Source organism: Malaya genurostris, chromosome 2 (assembly GCF_030247185.1).
Source record: "Malaya genurostris strain Urasoe2022 chromosome 2, Malgen_1.1, whole genome shotgun sequence".
In the NCBI taxonomy this organism is placed as follows: domain Eukaryota; kingdom Metazoa; phylum Arthropoda; class Insecta; order Diptera; family Culicidae; genus Malaya; species Malaya genurostris.
The window spans coordinates 235507898-235528980 of record NC_080571.1 but is presented as its reverse complement, the minus strand read 5'-3'; the positions used below and the strand labels follow the sequence as shown (position 1 = coordinate 235528980).

Genomic DNA, 21083 nt, shown 5'->3' with positions numbered 1-21083 from the left:
AAAATGTATGAGTGTGTGCATGTGTCAAAAATATGTATTTACTTTTGTCCAAGTCTATGCTAGTTTACTCCCTAACAATCTTCCCTTGTTTTATTCAATGAGCAGTTTTTTCAAGAATACCACATAAATATTACTGAGAATATGAGTAAGTTGAAAAGGGCATCATCACACCACCAGGCGGATTAAAACATGCGTTTATTGGTTCATCCTGACTAGTATACCGAAACCATAAAAGTAACTAAACAGTTCGGCTGAAAAGTTCGTATCGTTTAATAGAAACACATTTTTTTGCCAAAATTCGTTTTTATTCTTCAACATAATTGCCATCAGAGGCGATACAGCGATTATAGCGATCTTCCAACTTTTCGATACCATTTTTGTAGTACGATTTGCCTCAAAAAAGGCCTCAGTTTCAGCGATTACCTCTTCATTGCTTCTAAATTTTTTACCAGCGAGCATGCTCTTGAGGTCTGAGAACAGGAAAATGTCACTGGGGGCCAAATCTGGAGAATACGGTGGATGAGGGAGCAATTCCAAGCCCAATTCGTTCAATTTCAGCATGGTTTTCATCGACTTGTGACACGGTGCATTGCCTTGATGAAACAAAACTTTTTTCTTCTTCAAATGAGGCCGTTTTTTTTTAAATTTCGTCCTTCATACGCTTTAATAACGCTATATAATAGTCACTGTTGATGGTTTTTCCCTTTTCAAAGTAGTCGATGAAAATTATACCATGCGAATCCCAAAATACAGACGCCATAACCTTACCGGCCGATTGTTGAGTCTTTCCACGCTTTGGGTTCGGTTCATCGCGTGCAGTCCACTCAGCTGACTGTCGATTGGACTCCGGAGTGAAGTGATGGAGCCATGTTTCGTCCATTGTTATATATCGTCGAAAAAAATCGGTTTTATTTCGATATAACAGCTCCAAACACTGCTCAGAATCATCAATTCGTTGTTGTTTTTGATCGATTATGAGCTCACGCGGCACCCATTTTGCACAAAACTTTCTCATATCCAAATATTCGTGAATAATATGTCCAACACGTTCCTTTGATATCTTTAGGGTGTCAGCTATCTCGATCAACTTCACTTTACGGTCATTGAAAATCATTTTGTGGATTTTTTTCACGTTTTCATCGGTAACAGCCTCTTTTGGACGTCCACTGCGTTCATCGTCTTCGGTGCTCATATGACCAGTACGAAATTTTGCAAATCACTTACGAATTGTTGCTTCGCCCGGTGCAGAGTCTGGATAACACTCATCAAGCCATTTTTTGGTATCGGCGGCACTTTTTTTCATCAAAAAGTAGTGTTTCATCAACAGACGAAATTCCTTTTTTTCCATTTTTTTTTTCACAATAACAAAAACAGTTTCACTCAAAATGCAATATCTCACAAACTAATAATCAGACAGCTGTCAAATTTATACACGTATCTTTTGAAGGTTGGTACTAACTGAAAATGGTATGGATTTAATTCTAGTGGCGCCCTCTCATAGAAACGATACGAACTTTTAAGCCATCTGTTAGTTGATCTTGCTACAGATGAGTTAGGGGTTTTGACTTTCTCTAAATACCTTACCTCAACAACCGAATAGCTGGAGAAACCGACTTTCGAGTGGAGCCTCAGAGACCCATAGTTGTAGAACATTCGACTCAGTTGGACGAAATCGAAAAAGTAACCGATCTTTTCGCGCTAAATGTTCTCTAACCGATTTCAACAAAGTTAGAATCGTTCGAAAAATACTATTGGCTGTCACTTACGGTTCTGGTGACATAATAGCATAGGTGACGTAAACGACAAAATTTCTTGTACAAACAATATCAATAATTTTAGGCTCGTTCGAGACAAAAATTGGGCTATGGGTCGATTTCGAAGATCATATGGTTGACATTTCAAGTACAAGTGACCTAATCGACAAAATAATTTTTTTCTATTCATATAATTATTTCAAATAGCCTACGATCATGTTTAAATGTAATATTTGCTGGTACGCTTGGTCTGAGAAATGTTTCCGAGTATGTGACATAAACGCAGTAGCATGCTTTTGTGAACTACCCAAATCAATCTGAAAAAGTTGGTGTCGAAAATAAACTCAAATTAGTATCAGAAACTATTTCAATACTAGTTATTTAGAGGTTTTGGTACCACATGGGTACCGGTGAGCAGACGTAAAGTTACGGTTTATATTGAACCGTTGGGTGGCGTTAGCAGTTCAATATAAACAGCTGACGCACTGATGAACCGAAGGCGAAACATAAAATGGAAAAAAAGGAAAAAAAAGTTTTTCAATACGGACAGAAATATTTTAATGGGACTGTGTCGATAAAAGAGAAAGGCATTATTACACCACTAGATGGATTAAGAAAAAGTTTTTAGTTTTATTCGTGGTAAAGATGTGATGATGCCATTATTGTTTTTGCTTAAAAAGTATTACCAAAAATTGAAAATTTTTGATCCAAATGCAGTAGAACTTTTTGCGTTTTTTTGTAAATTGGATTCAAATAAAATTCAATAGCAGCCTATGATAACATAAACATTTTCATTTGAGTTTGTGAAAATCGGATCTACCAAATAAAATGAGTTTGAAGATTATGACCACTATTTTCGGTACATCCAGATCCGGTAACTGGGAACCAGTATAAACGAAATCGTTCCGTTTGGCTAATAACTAACAGAGGTCTACACATTGAAACGGTTAGTTAGCATATCACTATGTAATTCCGGAATTTAATAATTTTAATAAATAATTAAAATAATAAAGCGGAAATAATAAAGAATCAAGATGCGTGTGAAATCTGTTGACCTTTGTTTGGTGATTTAAAATGATTTTATAATAACTGTTTAGAATATTTCAATGCAATGAATCAAATTTTGTGTCTATATCCAATTCGCTCGTTTATTTTGTGATACAGTAGTTTCATTTAAAAAAAATAGCGAAGTTTTTATTCTTTACGCGATAGTATTGCAAAATTTTCTTCAGTTTCCTCGAATAAGAGCTGTGAATCAAGACTTCCCGGGACTTCAATATAGCATATTGTTGAAACGTTCACTCGGAAAGTCAGTGAGTTTAGTGGTGCATCCGATTATCTCGAAACCGGAACATACTGAGTCGCGCACGAATAATACCAATACTAAAATTTTTACTAACAAATATCCTCCTCCCGTGACACTTGTGGAGTGCGCAGTAGTATATACGGCCTCTAGTAACAACAAGTGTTGGACTAACATCCCTTCCCATTCCTTAGACGATCTACGTTCGGGCCTGGCCGGCGCCGGTACTGATCAATGATTTCTGGGATTACCAGAAGATGTACATTGAAGGATGATTTACCAGTCTCAGGTCGGATCATCTAAAAACTCCCTGTGCAATTTCAGCTAATTCCGATCAGTAACGGAGTAGCAACCAGGGGTGGTCGCTCAAGTTCAAGCTCAAGCTCTTGGCCTCGATTCGAAAGTTCGGTTTCACAGTGATTTTTTATCTTTTCAATATGAGAAAGGGAAAACAATCATTTTGTTTTTTGAGCTCTTTATATTGTCTTTTACAGCTTTACATGACTTCCCAATCAGGAGATTATAACAGATCGGCTGAAAAGTTCGTATCGTTTCTATGAGAGGGCGCCACTAGAATTAAATCCACACCATTTTCAGTTAGTACCAACCTTCAAAAGATACGTGTATAAATTTGACAGCTGTCTGATTATTAGTTTGTGAGATATTGCATTTTGAGTGAAGCTACTTTTGTTATTGTGAAAAAAAATGAAAAAAAAGGAATTTCGTGTGTTGATGAAACACTACTTTTTGATGAAAAAAAGTGCCGCCGATACTAAAAATGGCTTGATGAGTGTTATCCAGACTCTGCACCGGGCGAAGCAACAATTCTTAAGTGGTTTGCAAAATTTCGTACTGGTCATATGAGCACCGAAGACGATGAACGCAGTGGACGTCCAAAAGAGGCTGTTACCGATGAAAACGTGAAAAAATTCCACAAAAAGATTTCCAATGACCGTAAAGTGAAGTTGATCGAGATAGCTGACACCCTAAAGATATCAAAGGAATGTGTTGGACATATTATTCACGAATATTTGGATATGAGAAAGCTTTGTGCAGAATGGGTGCCGCGTGAGCTCACAATCGATCAAAAACAACAACGAAAAACAATGCTGAAATTGAACGAATTGGGCTTCGAATTGCTCCCTCATCCACCGTATTCTCCAGATTTGGCCCCCAGTGACTTTTTCCTGTTCTCAGACCTCAAGAGAATGCTCGCTGGTAAAAAATTTAAAAGCAATGAAGAGGTAATCGCTGAAACTGAGGCCTGTTTTGAGGCAAAGGACAAATCGTACTACAAAAATGGTATTGAAAAGTTGGAAGATCGCTATAATCGCTGTATCGCCTCTGATGGCAATTATGTTGAATAATAAAATCGAATTTTGGCAAAAAAATGTGTGTTTCTATTAAACGATACGAACTTTTCAGCCGAACTGTTATCATAGTTTCATAATGTTTTTCTTTCGTTTTGAAACTTTTTAGAAATTTTTAGATGTTATTACTTAATCAACAGAAGGTTAAACAGTGAAATCACTTTCACAAGAACAACATTTTCACCAATCCGAAAATAGTTCTCATGCAATTCAAGGTTGCATGCTGGTGTTGACTGATGTCACTAACCTCGTAGCCACCCCGTAGTTCATCAAACAAGATGCCCGATAATGATTATTCATACAACAACTGATTCGAGCTCATTAATAAACCCTGTAAACAAATCATGTTGTAGTGCACACTCAAGCAACCGTTTTCGAGAAATATTCATTAACAATAACACCAGCAACACCAACAACCGTACGCCGTTGCATGTTTGTGTTTTGGGCGAGCGATTTCCGAGCTGCGCAGCACCTCTATCTCTATCTTTCTGGGCGGTGATGGCGAATGGAGGAAAACTCTTGCGCCAATTTATCAATTTCCCTATGGTGCGAACGTGTGCCGGCAGACCGCAACATTACTTGACGACCGTGATGGATTCCCTCCGGCACCGGTGAGACCTCACCCCCCTCCCTCCCTTGGTCTTACTCCAACTCAAAGAGAATACAAATCACAGCATGGTTTGCAATGGTCAAAAAGCTCGACTAATTGGAAATTAATATATGCGCATACATTTCTTTTCCGTGTTGGTTTACTGGTTTTAAGGTGGGTAGCTTCGTAATTTTAGACCCACAGCCGGCTTAGGATTGGGGTGCTGCCGGGTGATGAAAACTCTAGTCGAGCCGCCAAACGTATGAAACGAAATTTAGCAGTCCGAATTTCCGGCAACGTTCGGGCATTCGAAACGGTTTCCCGAGACGGACGTCTGTGGGTTGCACTTTTTTTTTACTTTTTTGATTGAATACTCCCAGTAACAACAGTTTCTCATCAAATATCTCCGCGTGGTTCGTCCGTCGCACACAGCACAGGCAAGTTGAAATAATTTATATAATCGATGAATTGGCGAAAATCGGCATAACAAATTCGAACAGCTGTAATTCGATTGGAATAAATGTGGTCTCTAGTAAAGTGACAAGCGGAGCGAAAGCTATTGAAAATTATTTGATTGGTGGCTTTGCGATTGGCGATTCGGTAGCAGATACGAAATACCCGACTGTTTATTTAAAATCACTTTCACGGCCAATGGCTTACGTATTTCCCTGATCATCCATAATTTGCACCGACCGGGAAAAATATGTGGAAAGGTTGCTGCCGCATAATCAACAAACTGGTGCGTGATCCAAATTTGAAATAGATCTGTACAGGTCAGTACGAGTCAGCGAAGTGCCATTCGTGGCGTCAGCGGCAAATAAACCTAACCGAACCGAACCGGAACAGCTCTATTTTCAGGACATTTCCTCATCTTGAAACTGTGGCCAACTTTTCCAATGCCCTACAGCTGTAGCGTGACAGCGCAGATGGGCAAAGGAACAAACGAACATCGTTCGGTCGGCACCAACCTCCTGCCCTCCGTGCACCCTCCACCGAGTCAATTGGCATCGCGTTTTCCGATCTCTAAACTTTATTAGATACTCGGCCGGTTGGAACGTAGGAACTACTCCACTTATCATTTTGGCAACTTTCGAATGCCGCTAACTTCATTCATTTTCAGCCGGTTGCATCTGGAAGTTGCAAGAACTAAGATGCACGGAATGCGAAAGCTGCTGTGAGAGTGAACGCAATTTGCGAAGTTATGCACTAATGACGCGTCGCATCGCTGGCCGATGTCGCATCGCTGGCCGCGTTCATTCTTGCAGTCATTAGGGAGGTCCACTCTATGAAAAATCGATTTGCTACTCACTTATTTTGTTTATCGATAGATATATCATCTAACAACATAATTGCTAAGTTTCGATGGTATAGTTCTTTGAAGCTACACGCGCTCAGTCATTTTTTGAAGCGCCTAACCTTGGAAGCACGTTTTCTCTGAAGTATCCGTTCACGTTATTTTTATTTTGTAAATTTTTGAACAGAGAGAAATGTGTGTACCTAAAATATATACGAATAAATTTATTTTAACTTATATTCTTTTTAAATTAAAACAAGAAGAAATAATCCCCTCATATATTTCACTTTATTCAACATTCTAATTGTATCTAAGGTTCACGACTTGAGGTAAGTTTCTTGATCTTCTCAATATATCTTTTGGATGTATCAGAGCTCAACTTCGGATGATATCGTGTGGACGAGTTTCTTTGAACCTATCTCGAAAGATGTTATTTCAAGATTTTTGTTTGTTCTCCTCAAACTTACATCTACAGGTATATCAAACGAAATCCTTCTGCCTTTTGTTGTTCGGTAGAATAAAGGTAATTTACCATTTTTATAACCTTGTTGCGATACGCTCACTTGCTTACGAACTGCTTTAATCTCCTCTTATATTTTGCATCAGCTGCTTGCGCTTGGTCCGTTTTTCATGTGAACATAATTTCGAAGCGCACTGCGTTAGTATCATTTATATCGTTAAACCGTTCGATGAGGACTGATTTTATCTAACATTTGGATTTTTCCATAAAGCATAACGAACAGAGAAATCTGATGTAACCGTTCATAAACCACGAGATTAAAATTTAGTACTTGTTGCACAAAATTCTTATTTATTCAAGATATACGAGACGAAAAGGAATAGAAAATTTTTCGAACGAATTAACTATAAGAAACAAAATATGTTTTTTTCGAAGAGTGGTTCAAATGAACAAGTAAAGAGTCAGCATGTTCGAATTTAGTCTCAATGATGTATTTTTCGCAAATTTTTATTTGCGATCCATTTTTCATTGAGTAGAGCCAAGCTGATGATGTTTTTTTTTAATAAATAAAATTGTAACAGACTAAGTGGACTTTGAACGAAAACCCGCGTCCCTTCTCGTAGACAAACGTAGACTTTTATGAATCTTCTCTTACCCTTTGATACACCCAAACCTCCGTTTACGTACAATATTTTTCACGTTATCTCTTTTATGTAACTGTTTTCACGAATCAAATCCCAAATAACGTGAACTACTTCGTAAATAAGGAGTTTTTGCATAAAATGAAAACGATTTCCGGGTAGGTGATATTCCATGGAAAGCATTACAACATGTGTATTTTTGGAACGGTTTGAACAGTAACTCTTTTGGCATAAAAGAAATTTCGATTTCGGAAATTTTATGAAATTTCACCCCTGATTTTGCAAGCTTTGATCGCTGGGCGACACCCCTTACCCAAATCCGATTTAGCTCAAATTTGACATAGGGGCTTTCTTTGATGTGCTTGGACTATTGAGCACTACCGTTTTACGAAATTAGAGAAAACTCAAAAATAATGACACTCTAATGTTCTTGTTCGCCAGGTACTTCTTAGATCATATTCCATGGTCGCATCGCTTGGCTAAGAGCGAATTCCTGATCTTATATCTCAATCAATCAATCACCAAATTGTATGTATATTCATTGATTTCGCCTCGATGATTTAATTAGATTTTTTACTGTGGGCCAATCACATCTATGGAAGAGTCTGATGAGTCGTTGTCCATTCATGAAGTAGATAAAGCATCAATAATTCCTTCAATTCCGTATCCTTTATCATTCTCTGTGAACGATGGATAGGAAGCGGTGGTTATCATACTTTTAATGTGTTCAATCTAAGTTTCTAACGTTTCATAGAAACATTAGCATTAGTTTTCATTAACAACAACGAAACAATATAGCAGAAAATCAGTTTTTCTTCGCCGTGGCATCCACAGTACATAGTACTTTAAACCTAATACATTTCGAATATCATATTAGTATGGAATAATTGATTACATCCATCGACCCAGATCATCTTTATCCCAAGAAGCTTGCCAGCTGGCAAGTGTTCTTTGGCGGGACGCGCTATAGAATTCGTTGAAACCAATCGGCCTCTCATAAATTTCACCTTCAATAGCACCACGTTTGGCTAAAATATCGGCTCTTTCATTGCCTGGAATGGAGCAATGAGCCGGGACCCAAACTATTGTGATTTGATAATTATTGTTCAATATGACGTTCAGGCACTGTTTTATTTTGCCTAAGAAAAACGGTTCATTTTTGCCAGCAGCGTTTGAGCGAATGGCTTCAATTGCACTATCTTTGAAAAGAAAATAATGGTTTGGAAATAATGTGACGGTTACACTCAAACTAGAATGAACTGCTGCTAACTTTGTTATATAAACAGATGCAGGTTCTTGAAGCCTAAATGAGACCGAAACATTATTGTTGAATATACCAAACCCAGTAGCCTCTTCAATTCGTGATCCGTCCGTGTAAAATATTTTCTCAGAGTCAATATACCTGAACTTACTTATAAATATTTTTGGGATTTCCATTGAGCGTAGGTGTTTCGGGATTCCACGCACTTTGCGCTGCATGGATGTGTCGAAAAATAACGATGAGTTAGGAACATTTAGGAGGCTGTCACGGATAGGAATATATCTTGAAGGGTTGTTTTCCTGTGACATATGGTTAAATTATACTGTCATGAATCTTGTTTGAGATTGGAGCTCAACTAGCCTTTCGAAGTTATTAAAAACCAGGGCATTCAGTACCTCACATCTTATTAGCAGTCGCGATGAAAGCTCCCAAAAAAGATCTTGTAATGGAAGAACTCCCGCCAGAACTTCAATAGTCGAATGCATGCAGCCTAATGCAATTCGCAAACAACGATGTTGAATTCGCTCTAATTTGATAATATGAGAGTTTGCAGCGGAACGAAAGCAAACGCATCCATATTCCATCACTGAATCGATTGGAGTTTATTCCAAAAAAAAATAATATACATCTAAGTTTCATTAATTATTTATGCTTCGCGATGTGTAAAAAATTTTCTCAGCCGGTAGTTGACAATGAATGCAGCAAATAATATTATGCATGCTTTAATTAATAATAATCATGAGGATAATAATGACAATGTAGTGATAGCAACAACGCTGCGACTGCTGTATGTTCGAGACATACATAATCGTGCGCTCCTGTTACTTCTATAAAACAAATTCATCATAATTGCGTTTTGGCTATTAATCTAAATAGGGTTACTGTGCCAATAGTCATTTCACCGTGTTATTTTATGGATTACTTGACTTTCAATCTACGAAATCTAATTCAATGTCTTTGCTTCGGTTCTAAGAAGCAATACCACAGAAAAAAACCTGTTTTACTCCTCCTAGTGGTGTAATAATGCCTTTCTCATATTACTCATATTCTCGAAATGAAATGTTTTGCCTATCAACTTATAATGTCTTGCATACAACTTAACAAGATTTAAAATTCCAAACCGTCTCTTAGAGCGAAGCTACATAAACCAATAGAATTCTTCTTAATTTGACATAATTGTTTACAAAATTCAAATTCAATTCAAAGTTATGTTAGTTTATAAAGAAAAAAACTTTCTAACCTTTTATTCAAGTTAGCGATAAAATTTTTCAATAGAATTAATATAATTTAATATAATTTATTATCATTTTGTAGGCTGTTTAACGTAGCAGTGCATGAACATTGAAAATGTAAAAAAAAACATCTAGTGTTGTGATGTTGTCGTTCTCTGTCGCGCTAAATGACGGGTTGAAATTTAAGCCATCTCTGAGAAAATGAAGTTATTTCCGTTTTGGAGTTTTTGACCACTATTTTAGGTACTTTCGTACCGAGAACTGAGTACGGATACATCCGATATAGATTTGTTTGGCCATCAACTAACAAGACGTAAACATTATAATTATTATATGGCTAGTAACGGTTGATTTTTAGAAGGTTTGATTTTAGGATAGGGATTACTCTATTGTCTGAAAGTTGATTTGACAGTGTAAAGTGACGTCTCTATTCAGTATTGTTTGGCAAATTATCATGAATAAATTAACTTCAGAACAACACTTCCAAATTGTGGAAATTTATGTTCAAAATCAGTGTGGACTAAATGTGGTTTCAACAGGATGGTACTGCGGCCGAAACAATCGACTCACTGAAAGAACATTTCAACGACAACATTATTTCGAAAAATGGGCCGGTGAATTGGCCTCCGCGTTCGTGTGCTTTGACTCCACTCGATTATTTTTTGTGGGAATACGTCATCGGTTTATATAGGTTTATGTAGATAAACCAGCAACGATTGACGTTTTAGAAACCAAATGCTTGAAAAAGTGGTCGAAAATTTGCCCTCCAGAATAACTTTCGTGAAAAATACTCGTGGCGGCCTTATGTCCAAAATCTTATTTAAATGTTAAAAGCGAAGAAAATATCTACCTTACAAAAAACTTTTGCCATTTTTGTAATTTGGCTAGAAAGGGTTTTATTCGTCTTCACATCACCATGTACTACATGGAATGAGAAATCTCGGCCTTTTTCATTCTTCAGTATAATCTCCATCTAGACCTTAGCATTCGACGAAAATTTCTTTCCCTGGAGAAACCTTTTCAGGTTTGGAAATAGATAATAGTCGCTGGGGGTCAGGCCTTGAAAATACGGGGGATGGTGAACCATCTGCAAATCATTCAATTGCACCATTGCTTTTCTGCATGAATGCTCTGGTGCATCTTTTTCCATCTGTTATTTAAACACTAATGGATATATTGCATTGAAATTTGGTATTGGGCCATCTAGAAGCTTGTTCTCAACAAAAATATTCACGTCTTTTCTGTGATAGACTCGGGTTTCAAAACTGATTTTCGTAGAGAAAATCATTGTAACCCCGCATTTCCGAAACCGGAAGTTGTATCAAGATACAATTCGATACCCGATCAGAAGAAAATAGTTAATGTATACCTTATTATGCTATTGTCTTCGACTAGCAAAAGAGCTTGAAGTGATATTCGTGAGGTTGAATTAAGAGTATGAGCAGATTAATATGTAATTGAGGTATTTCCCATACCAAAACAATACCACAATAACATTGAAATGTAGAATACAGTGACCAAACTTAAAATGTATTTGAATTATCCTCTTGGGAAAACGATCGACGGTTCCGAAAAATATTTTTCTTTTGTTGATGCATAACGATATTCATTGATTCACATTCTTTCAATAAAATAAAACGATGAATAACTATTTTACTAAATGCGTACATTTCATAATCCAACAAATTGATGAATATCACACAAAATTCGGGGTTTTCTTGTATTTTCACTAAAATTTTTCTGAAAATTCTCTAGAAAATATCAAAATTTTAAAACTATTTATTAAATACGTTGGTCTGCCTTAGTTTTATTATCTAGAAAAAGCGGAATAATAGCAAAACGAGCCATAATACGAAAATGAAGCATTATTTTGCATATTCAATAATAAAATAATGCCTAAATAAGCAATGATAGCAAAATGATCTATCACTTCGATATTAGTTTGCTATCGCTTTCTATTCGGGTAGCGTTCTCTGTAACCATAAGAGCTTTCAATTAAATCTATTCAAATTTGTCAAAATCGGTCCAGCCATCTCTGGGAAAATTGAATGCATTATTGTTGTTTATACACGTTTTTCTTACCCTCAATCTTATATCTACAGAAGTTTTAAATGGAATTCTCTTGATATTTTTCAGTTTCTGCACAGTGAATCAAATAAAATTTATTATTTTTAGGCGTTGGCATAAGGTCATTTGGCATAATACCGTTTGGCATAACGCCGTTTGGCATAACGCCGTTTGACATAATGGTTATTTGGCGTAATGGCCATTTGGCATAATGACTTTTGTCATAATAATAATTAGATTCGTAATATTTTAATCTAATGTAAATTTTCGTTCGAATATTTCGATAATATTACGTGAAATAGCATTATTATTTTTTATTTTTAAAATTCTGTAATAAATAACAGACTGTCATTTCATATAAGCAACTCACTTAGTGCTAGCACAATCTTCTGTTCGTCATAGATGATTTAGGTCGAGACGGCCGAAGGCCGCGAGTGCGCCGGCGACCCGCTGTCAGAAGCGCCGGCCACTGCGGGGGGCAGCGCCCACGCAAAAATCACCTCTGTCTAGTTGCGGGCGTTTGCCCGGATTACCCAAAGCTAGGTGCTATCCCTCACGAGCGGAAGCGAGGTCGGACAGCAGGTCAATAAAAACGATGAGGCGTAGCCGCATTATACCTTACAAAATTTCAGCAAATAAAAACAATTTCCATTAAGCAGCATGTTAATATGTTATGCCAAATAACCATTATGCCAAATAAGTATTATGCCAAACGGCGTTATGCCAAACGACTTTATGCCAAACGTGGTAGCCCCGTTTCATAGAGTGCTCTTTTAATTTACCCTCTTTCATTCTACATCGAGAACGATTTGACACGAAAATTAAGGACCAAATTTATTATTAAATTCAATAAAGGAAGTGTATGCGCAAAACTAATTATTGTTATTTTGTTGTTCGGAAGAAAAAATTTCCTCAATTTTAAGGGATGTTCAAAAAAAAAAAAAAGAATCGAGTTCTATCTTCTATATAATGGTAGCTGTTTGAGGAAGCAACTTGGGTTGATCATATTGCATTTGTTTATTTATGCTTGCCGTTCGCAATGAAGTTTCGCAATTATTCACCCAAATTTTAATGAAAACGAAACTACAGGGTAAAATAAAATTACGCGTAATACTATTTCATAGTAAACGATTTTCAAGGATTCATAAAATCACCAGACATCACCGAATCGGAGAGCAATTAATTTCATTGACGGCAACGTACAAGCCCTGAGTTTAAGGGTCGATGAAGTAATTTGCCAATATTAAACGTGAATCTGGGTAGTAATCGAAATTGATCCACAGTCAAAACAAAGCAAAGCATTTCCACACTTCAAATGTGCACCAAGCCAACAGTTTCTTCTTCAATCGCGAGAAGGTTACTGACATTTTGATTGCTATTCCATTGTCTTCGATTGAGTGATTTTTTTAATAACTCCTCTTTTTTTCTTCCATTGTTTCTTTCCAGGTAAGCCAACGGAACGAATTTTGAAGGACTGTTGTAAGTACTTAGCGTGGTAGACATAAGTTTTTATTTCGCTTTTGCTACTTTTCTTTCGATTTAAATTTTCTTTGCCGCTGAACCGATACTGAACAGGTTTCGTCTGTTTACTTTATCGCTAGTGATAATACGGCAAAATGACGTCAAACGATACCGGCATTGCTCAACTATCGCCATCAGCATTCAAGGGGTGTTCGTTTACCGGCTATCGACGCGATGTTCGCCACGAGTAGTCTTATTTTGACACATTATGATGCCGGCCAAGCAGCACACTTTTTCACATTTTGTTTTTTTTTCTCTCTCTTATGCATTATGGTACACCGGTCTATCCAGTCGATGACGGGAAGAGAGATGGATTAACTTTCGTAACCAGAGACACACGGTTGCCGTTGGCCGGAAGCGCGCTGGTGATCGTAATTAGCCCGTCTTCCCCGTGCCGTTGTCGTGCGATCTAAAATGGTCGGACCTGTAAGTCGATAGTCCGCTGAAACTAGCCGTTTGACAAATATGTCAATAACAGCAATAGCTGAATCCTAAACGATGTGGTATCGGAAGTTTGGTTACATGATTAATCACGATGCCAGTGGAGTTTTGCAATTAAAAATGATAATTTATTCTTAGTAAGTGAACATAAAGTGGTAAACGCTTCCCGATTCTTTAACTTCTCGTTTCTTGAAACGAGTTGAGACATTCGTATTGATTTTGGCAGGCGTTCCGTAAGGGATATAACAGGAAAATCAGTTTATTGAGCAACGTTTCAGAATGCTCTAGTTTTAAGAAAACGAAAACAAAATGTACCATTCAATGTTTTTCTAAACGGAATAAGTCCAGTGTTTTTTTTATTTCAGTTTTTGCTGTTCTTTGAAAGGCGGCGCCTAAGTACTCTTAATTTCGATCAAAAACTACGGCGAGTCTGAGCAACAATAACAGGTCCGATAGACGAGGGATAAAAAACGACCTGCAAACTTACGTCTTGTTTACGTTAGAAGCTATGCTAAAACAACACTAGCATTATGTTGCTTTGTTTCTTCCAGCCTTCTTTTAGCTTTGAGACACCGATTCGATATTATTGTTCTCTCTCTCTCATCACATGCTTCGAACGCAGTGATTGATGCCAGTGCTAAACATTGCCGGAAATGATTGTTTTTCGGTACTTGCTGTGATTTACTCTCGTTTCCGGGTCTGTCAAGTTTATTTTGGGATTTTCCATTCGTCGTTCGCACTTCCGAAAAAATTCAGTTAAGATCTTCAAAGAAACGTCGATCACCCGACAAATGGAGTTGTTATTTTAATCTAGTCTCAATTTAAGGCCGTCTGTAGAAATAGCTTCGACTGTTGTTTTCGATTGGGTGAGTACGATCTAACAGCGACCGAACAGCGAGTCGGAAGAAATGTAAAGAAAGTAGTAAACACCGAAATGGGTACACGGAACGACCGAAATTAGCTCTGCGCCTAATTCGTATTACTGTTTTTGAATTAGTTGATTTTAACAACAAAATTTCCAAAATAACTATAAAATTAGTTAAAATTGAGAATTTACTTTGCTGAAAAAACTCTTATTTTTAGAGAATGTGTTTAGTTGGTGAATATCCTGGACTCAAACCAGCAATATTTCAATCCAACACGAAATTCTCATTGACAACTAATTTTGTTATTAAAATCAGAAAATTTGTTTCTATTTATCTATCACCATCATTACTGAAGGACAGCACAAAAAAACCAAAACTGAAATGGGTATTATTAACAAGTTTATTAGCCAAAAACTCATGAGAAGTATCAAAGCAAAACAATCCATTAAAAAGCTAAAAGGGACAGTCTTATTGAAACTGCTTGAACATTGTTTTGATGTTTTTCGCATGTGTTCGATATATCTTTATTTAAATTTCTAAACCGATATGTAAAAATGTCGTAAACTGTTAGTGGAAATCGTATTTATTCAGAATTTGTGCGCACTTGAAGCGATTGTGCGTAATAATGTTTTTACGCGGAACAGTGAAGTGAATTTCGAATGTTTCACTCTAATTGTGTTGAAGTTTTTTTTTGTATCTTCTAACCTTCCGAGCTGCGCCGTTCGGTGTACTATTTGTATTCGGTTTTTGTTTTCCGAGTGCTCAAAGTTTTCAGTGAGAATGAAGAAAACAGTGATTTAGATGAAAAAAAATTCAAAAAGATGTTTACGTTTCGTTTATGTCTTTTTCTCCAACACAACATCGTATTTATACCTGCCAATATAGAAAAGACAACCGCGTCTGAATTTTTTTCGGCAGTAGTGTGCCATCTAGTGGCTAGTAGTCATTAAGGTGTTACCGTTTCGGTGACAGGGCGCCATATAGGTGCAGATTGCAGAAGCCAATTCAACCATTCATATTGGTTGAAAACAACATTATATTTCTTTAATTCAACTAAAAAATTAGTTGACTGGATATGAAGTGTGCCTTAGCTAAGAAATGACAGTACGTTTAATTTGTGAATTCAACTAAAAAAAATAGTCATTTCAACAAATATTTTATTATTATTAAGGGAATGAGAATAAAAAATCTAAATCAGCAAAAGTAAGATTTTTTTAGTTGTCTCAAAAAATAACTAACTAAAATCAGCAAATCAACTAAATTTTTCGCGAAAATGCTGATTTCGGTCGTTCCGTGTAGAAATAGAGACATAATCGTGAGTGTATTTGAAGTGGAACAACAGTCAATCACACACCAAAAAGTTTAACGACACTGAAAAATCTAGCGTTACGAAATCATCATTCCAAAGGATTTTCATTGTCCAATCAAATTGTACAGGAGATTAAAATCACCCAACTTTCTCATTATAAGTTTCTCCTCATTGTCGTTAGATTACCATGAAGTAATCAAGGTTTATTACATTCTGGCTGAATGTATTGATGGAATTATGTTTTTATTGTTGTCTGACGTTCAAAAGCAACCTACTGTTTAACCTACTTCTCCGTTTCAATTAGTATTCAGGGTAACATGATACCGCAAATAGAGCCGCCCGCCCACGCATACTCGTGTTCAATTAGATGTTGGGTTGAACCTGCCTCGTCGCGCGCGGTATGTGGTCATCGTACGGAAGAGCACCGGCTGTAAGCATATGGCCACTTCTGCTAAGTAATGGCCGACTATTTACATTCTGAGTTAGAAAAAAATCTTGCATGGCGACTTTAAGTGATGATTGTCACTGTCACTCAATCTGATGATGCGTTGACTTCAATTAAACTATACGACATTTAATTTTGTTTTAATATAATGGATATTATACTCGGTTGGGTGTTGGAACTTGTACGTGATTATGGTCTATTCGCCAATATTCATTTGAATGATTTGTTTTCTCAAAGTTAGAGAAATGCTTCGATGCTCTGATAAAATTTATTTAATGCAAAAGAAACCTATTCCGCACTTTTGCAAACGACTGATTGTGATTTTAATATTCGGGATACAACTTTGTGTTCAAAAACGATATTTAGTTTTGGCCATGAACAAATAAGCAATAGGAAATGTGATATAATTTTCATTTCTAATCTTTTTGACTTTCTCATATAGAAAGGCTTTGAAATGATTATAAAAATCGATTTTTGAATCGAGGCTCGGAGGGTCAAGTGTCATGTATCATCTTTTCTTTGAGATGTCTGAATCGATTTTCACAAATTTATATTCAAATGAAAAATACTACTGCCCCATAGATTTTTTTAAATTTTATATGGAGCTGACTTCCGGTTCCAGAACTACAGAGTGAAAAAATTGCAAATTCAACTTCATAAAAGAAAAAGTAAAGATGATCTACTACGGTGGGCAAAAAATAGTAAGACTCTGTTCATAATTTCAAAACTCTTTAATTATGCTTTCAAATATATTTCGTTCCCGTCAAAGTTATCCCCTCTGCCCCAATACACTTGTGCCAATGTTGTTTTTCCAAACCTCAAAACGGTTGTTAAAGTCAATTTCCGGAATAGCCTTCAATGTGCGAAGCGTTATCACGTTAGATGTCTTCAATTGACTCAAAACGGTTTCACCGGAGCGGTGGTTTGATATTTCAGAAAGACAGACGTGTACTAAACACTGATGACGTGACACATGGCACAGATGTCCCCTACAGTCATACCAACATAGAAAAAAAAATTTCGACCAATAAGTTTTCCGCGCGAATTATATTATATCAAAAGTCTTACTACTTTTTGCCCATAGCAGTAATTTTTCAAAAACAGTAAAATTAATTCCTCCAGTTTGCAGGTATTGTAAGTTGAAGACCACACAAACTTACATCGGATATACCGGTTCTCGAAATCCGGTTTTGAATGTACCGAAACAGTATGTATGTATGTATGTATGTGTGAAGCCATCATCAGTTCAAGACTTCAAGGCATTACCAGTGTATGCGGGTAGACTTACAGTAGATCCGAATTCGATTATCAGATAGCTTCCATATAGTTGCTGTTAAGAAGGCCAAAATGGGTTTTGGGGACCCGGCGCCTTCCAGCAAGAACATCCGGCCATATAATAAAGAATTTCGCTGTACCAGCTTAAACCCGCTTCCCCACGTGACTCAGGTCCACTCCATCATCCAGTCATTCACTTGTAAGATACCCTGATGCACTCCCTGCCCCTCCCCATTGGATATATAATCGAGCATTATACAATATAATATAATATAATCAGTGCTGTAAAACTTCATTCAATTCAATTGAAACTGAATGTGGAACACATTGACGATCTCTCTAATGCACAAAACTTCACTCTCTGACACACACAATGTTTGCTGACGGCCCGAACAGGCAGCATTCAATTCATCACTCGTTTCAAGATAATAGATGAAAGACAAACCAGATAGCTGAAATATCGATCACAGAATACACATAAATTAATTGTTTCCTCCTTCAGTTTTCATTTTTAATACTTTACTCCATTTATAATTCTATTCGTTCGAATTTGCTTACTACCAAGAGCGAAGGCATTGAGGCAGGTAGACTACTTGACACTCGAAACTGAGCAAGCAAAACTTCAAATGACTAGGTACGATTATTCAACTGACGATGAATTCCGGGAGCTTCACTTGAAAATGACAGCAAAAGTCAAATGAATTAGTAGGGATATGCTGACTGTCAGCGGCCATAAATTTCATTTTCATCTTATATTATTCGATTGAAAATGAAATTTTACCGCACTGAATATAATATAAATTAATATGAAAAAATATAATGCAAAGCAATACAATATAATATAATATCACATAATATAATTCAATATAACATGATATAATATAATATAACTACAGAGAACAGACATCCAAGCTAGAACACATATTTTTAAAAAGCTGTGTAAAGCATACAAGTGAAAATCCGTCAAAAATCACGGTTGCACACGACTTTGCACTCTGTTGGATATATGTTCTCTGTGATATAACATTATATAAAATAATATAATACAATATAACACAATACATATACTTATAATATAACATAATATAATATAATATGATATAACGCAATGCAGTATAATACCATACAACATAATACGTCGCAGTATTGCAGGAAATATGATATTTCTTTTTTAATAATAATAATAATAATAATAATAATAATAATAATAATGATAATAATAATAATAATAATAATAATAATAATAATAATAATAATAATAATAATAATAATAATAATAATAATAATAATAATAATAATAATAATAATAATAATAATAATCACTAAAAATAATAATTTTATAAAACAATCACTTACAACTTTGACCCCCCCTTCTGAAAATTTTAAAAGAATATCAGTGGACTTCAATCAAAACATTTCACACCCACTAAAATCAAAACTAAGAAAATTTGGTTTAGATTTAGTGTTCAGCAGTATGAACTACCAATTGAAAACTCTACTAGGTTCTACAAAAGATCCTACAGAGAATTTGAAAAAGTCTGGGGTATACAAAATCTCGTGTCCTCATTGCGATAAAATATACATCGGACAAACAAAGAGAACACTGGACATTCGTTTCAAGGAACATATCTCAGAAATAGCGAAAGCATCCAAAGAATTGGAAAAGGGACTACCACATCACTTCAAGTCAAAAGTAGCAGAACATGCCTTTTTTGAAGATCATGAACTCTCTACTAATGACATAAAAATCTTAAGACAAATTTCCAATCCATGGAAATTAGATTCAGCAGAAAGTTTAGAAATTTTCAAAAATAACTCCATCTCTTTATTAAACCGAGACCAAGGGAATAGATCTTCTTGGCTTTTCCAGTTACTACCCATATCCAAGATAAAAACAAACATAGAAAACACTTAACTCTTCCAGTTTTCTGTTACCTGTTTTTACCTTTCATTTTGTGGTTTACCTACTTACGTTTCTACCTACTTAAGTTTGTATAAAAGGAACTTCATTGCAGCATTCTTTCAATAAACTTATAAAACCGATACACTGAAGAAGGATGCAAATAGCATTCCGAAATACGTATCTGTATTATAACGTTTGATACACCTTCGAAAAAATAGTGACTGTGAAAATAGTGACTTTGTGAGAGTGTAATGACGTGATATAACATAGTGGAATTCAACGGTACAACAACAGTACTATTAGCATAAATTTGTGTTTTGCATAAATCATTTAGAAAGCAAAGCAGTATAGTAAAATGCTGTTTTTTCTGGGGAGCCTTAGAATATATGCGAGGTTCAAAGTTTTTACGCATCAATTTTGCATCTATTAAGTACTTTATGGAAAATACGCCATTGGTAAACATGCTTTATTTTATATTAAATGCATGATTTTACCAATGAAATAAATATGTAGGCTATCGAAAACATGACGAAATTGCAAGAAAAATGCAACATATTTTTCGCAGATAAATCGCAGATTACTACTGATCGGACTGCTATTTCAAATGCTTTTTTTTACTTTGCACGAAGTATAATTTTAAAATTTTATTTACCGACTTGAATAAAATTGGTCCTGAGTACGATATTTATTTATTATGTAGCATTCGTCACTTCCTTGATGCTTACAATCTTCCTTAAAAAACTACCTGCGCTACCGATCCTTCTTTTGCACAGGAATCGCGTACGTACACGTTCGAGTGAAAACAAGAATGGCTTGTTCGCATTCGTTCGAAAGCATGCGTTCGTCGAATAATCGATACGAACGTAAGCAAGCATGATGATACAAAATCAGTGAAAAAACAAGTCAAATAACAAATGATAGATTTTTATTTACAACTCAAATCTGTACCAGAACTGATAGTTTAAAGTTGGATGGGCGTTGTTTTTATGCATGTACGATGTTTAAAAGTGTGATTGATTCGAACGTAAACGGGAATACGAATTTGCTATACTTTCGAACGTATCGCATACGGCCGTAAACAAGAATGAGGGTGAATAATAATAATAATAATAATAATAATAATAATAATAATAATAATAATAATAATAATAATAATAATAATAATAATAATAATAATAATAATAATAATAATAATAATAATAATAATAATAATAATAATAATAATAATAGTAATAATATTAATAATAATAATAATAATAACAACAACAACAATATATAATACAATGTAATATAATTCAGTTCAATATATAAAAAATAATGCAACAAACAACAGAACCACGTGTGGCAATATA

General features: G+C 35.7%; 1 protein-coding gene and 1 long non-coding RNA gene across 3 annotated transcripts in view; both read left to right on the top strand.

The window, feature by feature from the left end:
• Nucleotides 1-13443, top strand: part of LOC131428206 (uncharacterized) — a 37668-nt gene extending 24225 nt beyond the window's left edge. Inside the window, exon 3 of the long non-coding RNA XR_009229351.1 lies at nt 13418-13443. This is a non-coding gene — a long non-coding RNA (uncharacterized LOC131428206). The remainder of the gene's footprint in view (nt 1-13417) is intronic.
• LOC131428205 (uncharacterized) overlaps nt 1-21083 on the top strand; it is a 441911-nt gene that overhangs the window by 374187 nt on the left and 46641 nt on the right. The gene's annotated exons all lie outside the window — the stretch shown is intronic.